This window comes from Salmo salar, chromosome ssa12 (assembly GCF_905237065.1).
Source record: "Salmo salar chromosome ssa12, Ssal_v3.1, whole genome shotgun sequence".
Taxonomy (NCBI): domain Eukaryota; kingdom Metazoa; phylum Chordata; class Actinopteri; order Salmoniformes; family Salmonidae; genus Salmo; species Salmo salar.
This window is the reverse complement of record NC_059453.1, coordinates 31,744,834-31,748,462: the sequence shown is the minus strand read 5'-3', so window position 1 is coordinate 31,748,462 and position 3,629 is coordinate 31,744,834. Positions and strand designations below refer to the sequence as shown.

The 3,629-nt window shown below is 45.9% G+C and overlaps 1 pseudogene; it reads left to right on the top strand.

The window, feature by feature from the left end:
- Positions 1-1,151, top strand: part of LOC106564974 (endonuclease V-like) — a 37,606-nt pseudogene extending 36,455 nt beyond the window's left edge.
- Positions 1,152-3,629: the final 2,478 nt, after the last annotated feature.

The following is a 3,629-nucleotide window of genomic DNA, read 5'->3' as shown; positions in this document are numbered from 1 at the left end:
TCTCTCGTTCTCTCTCTCTCATTCTCTCTCTCGTTCTCTCTCCTTTTCTTTTCTTTTGCTCCCTGTATTCTCTCCCACTCCCATCCAAAGCAGTGACTAATCAGCCGAGTGTTGTCTCTGTGCTTCGCTGAGTGCTATGGGAAGTTATGATAATGAGGAAGTTGGAACCCACCTGTTATTTCTGCGTGCTCCGCGCCGCGCCCACAGCTACTGGAGCAGACCCCAGATGGATCTAAGATAAACACTGGTCTTTTATGATGTTTCTGTAATGTGAAGTTTTTTGGGGGTATTTTAAGATCTGTTTGAGTGTGCGTTCACCACGGGTGTGAAGTTTTTTTGTGTGTGTCTGTGCACAGTGTCTGTCTATGTGCCAGCGTGTGTGTACACATGTTTCCATGCAGGTGCTGGGTAATTCAGGGGCTTCAGCTGCAAATGGAGTGACTGAGGTCCTTGCTGATTGATAGAGAGAGAAGAAAAATCCCCAGTGGAATTCACACTCTGACAGTTCTCATTAAGGTAACTGACACTAGGGCTTTACCAAGGCCACACATTCATTACCAAACACATTCTAAACCCCCTTTCATTTTAAATCCTCACACCTACCTTATACCATCCATGATTTACAGCTAAAGCACACACACGCATAGAAACACACACACATACACTTACAGCCAAAGCACAACCACACAAGCAAAAGAAAATCTCACACACGCACGCAATCCACGACTCTTACTGAGTCACGTAGCAAGAACAAAGGCAGGTCGGAAATCAAATAAACAGTTCTAGATGAGTTTTTAAAGCAATTTGATGGATGAATGGTTGTCATTGTCATGTCGAGATGAAGCATGCAGCAAATCTTTGTGAGGGTGTTCTTGTTGTTGATATGTTTTAGGCTGCTTTTTTCTAATCCTATGCGGGGGGAGGACAGGGGATTCTAAGTTGAGGAGTGTAGTGTCATAACTCAAACATTCACGGAGATATTGCAGAATACACAGGTGTGCGGTTTTATGACAGTGGGAAGACAAGAGGCCTAATCGGTGTTGTTGACGGCAGCAGAAGTTAGCCCCTCTGCTATCTTTTTGGGATTGCAGGCGGACATGCGCTCCAGAGAGTACCTGCGTGTCCACTTCCCAACTGCTGCAGACACCTGAGCATAGAGGAGATGGGTAGGTGTTTCAGCAGACACACACACAGAGGTAAAGCACTCATTGCAGGCATTTGCCGTGGCTTACAAATACTAACACTTTTGCAGTCCCCAATTCTGAGGAGGGAGATAAAACACAGTCCCATTTCAAACAGATATATTGATGTGTCTCTCTCTCTCTCTCTCTCTCTCTCTCTCTCTCTCTCTCTCTCTCTCTCTGTCTCTCTGTCTCTCTGTCTCTCTGTCTCTCTGTCTCTCTGTCTCTCTCTCTCTCTGTCTCTCTGTCTCTCTGTATCTCTCTCTCTGTCTCTCTGTATCTCTCTCTCTGTCTCTCTGTATCTCTCTCTCTGTCTCTCTGTATCTCTCTCTCTGTCTCTCTGTATCTCTCTCTCTCTCTCTCTGTATCTCTCTCTCTCTCTCTGTATCTCTCTCTCTCTCTCTCTCTGTATTCTCTCTCTCTCTCTCTCTCTGTATCTCTCTCTCTCTCTCTCTCTCTCTCTCTCTCTCTCTCTCTCTCTCCTTCTGTCTCTCTCCTTCTGTTCTCTCTCTCTGCACTCTTTGGATCTGTGCCAGGCTGCCAGCCCAGTGCTGAGCCCTTAATGTCCTTACAGAGGGTATACAAGGCACTAGTGTTATCCCAGGACAGCCTTTCTGCAGGGGGAAGGGTGGGAGGTGAGCCAGTGGGACCAGCTGGGGTTGAGCTCTGAAAGAGGGAGGAATGGAGGGAGGAATGGAGAGAGGGAGGGAAGAAAAGGGGGTGTGAGGCTGTGGCGGTTTGTGCCGTTCAAGATTAGGGAGAGGATGTAGGTGCGCAGGTTCGTGAGACAAATTGGAGTAATCAATGTGGCAGACAGTGACTCATGTGATAACACCGTGCACACTCTTGACTGCATCTACCTGACCTGGGGTGTAATCATTAGTCCAAACAGTTTGCTTAAACAAGAGTTTCTTTTGGACAAATGTAGGTACAGTGGGGGGGAAAAGTATTTGATCCCCTGCTGATTTTGTACGTTTGCCCACTGACAAAGAAATGATCAGTCTATAATTTTAATGGTAGGTTTATTTGAACAGTGAGAGACAGAATAACAACAAAAAAATCCAGAAAAAAACACATGTCAAAAATGTTTTAAATTGATTTGCATTTTAATGAGGGAAATAAGTATTTGACCCCCTCTCAATCAGAAAGATTTCTGGCTCCCAGGTGTCTTTTATACAGGTAACGAGCTGAGATTAGGAGCACACTCTTAAAGTGAGTGCTCCTAACCACAGCTTGTTACCTGTATAAAAGACACCTGTCCACAGAAGCAATCAATCAGATTCCAAACTCTCCACCATGGCCAAGACCAAAGAGCTCTCCAAGGATGTCAGGGACAAGATTTTAGACCTACACAAGGCTGGAATGGGCTACAAGACCATCGCCAAGCAGCTTGGTGAGAAGGTGACAACATTTGGTACGATTATTCGCAAATGGAAGAAACACAAAAGAACTGTCAATCTCCCTCGGTCTGGGGCTCCATGCAAGATCTCACCTCGTGGAGTTGCAATGATCATGAGAACGGTGAGGAATCAGCCCAGAACTACACGGGAGGATCTTGTCAATGATCTCAAGGCAGCTGGGACCATAGTCACCAAGAAAACAATTGGTAACACACTACGCCGTGAAGGACTGAAATCCTGCAGCGCCCGCAAGGTCCCCCTGCTCAAAAATACATATACTACATGCCCATCTGAAGTTTGCCAATGAACATCTGAATGATTCAGAGGACAACTGATGAAAGTGTTGTGGTCAGATGAGACCAAAATGGAGCTCTTTGGCCTCAACTCGCCTTGTTTGGAGGAGGAGGAATGCTGCCTATGACCCCAAGAACACCATCTCCACCGTCAAACATGGAGGTGGAAACATTATGTTTATGGGGTGTTTTTCTGCTAAGGGGACAGGACAACTTCACCGCATCAAAGGGACGATAGACGGGGCCATGTACCGTCAAATCTTGGGTGAGAACCTCCTTCCCTCAGCCAGGGCATTGAAAATGGGTCGTGGATGGGTATTCCAGCATCACAATGACCCAAAACACACAGCCAAGGCAACAAAGGAGTGGCTCAAGAAGAAGCACATTAAGGTCCTGGAGTGGCCTAGCCAGTCTCCAGACCTTAATCCCATACAAAATCTGTGGAGGGAGCAAAAGGTTCGAGTTGCCAAACGTCAGCCTCGAAACCTTAATGACTTGGAGAAGATCTGCAAAGAGGAGTGGGACAAAATCCCTCCTGAGATGTGTGCAAACCTGGTGGCCAACTACAAGAAACATCTGACCTCTGTGATTGCCAACAAGGGTTTTGCCTCCAAGTACTAAGTCATGTTTTGCAGAGGGGTCAAATACTTATTTCCCTCATTAAAATGCAAATCAATTTATAACATTTTTGACATGCGTTTTTCTGGATTTTTTCTTTGTTATTCTGTCTCTCACTGTTCAAATAAACCTACCAT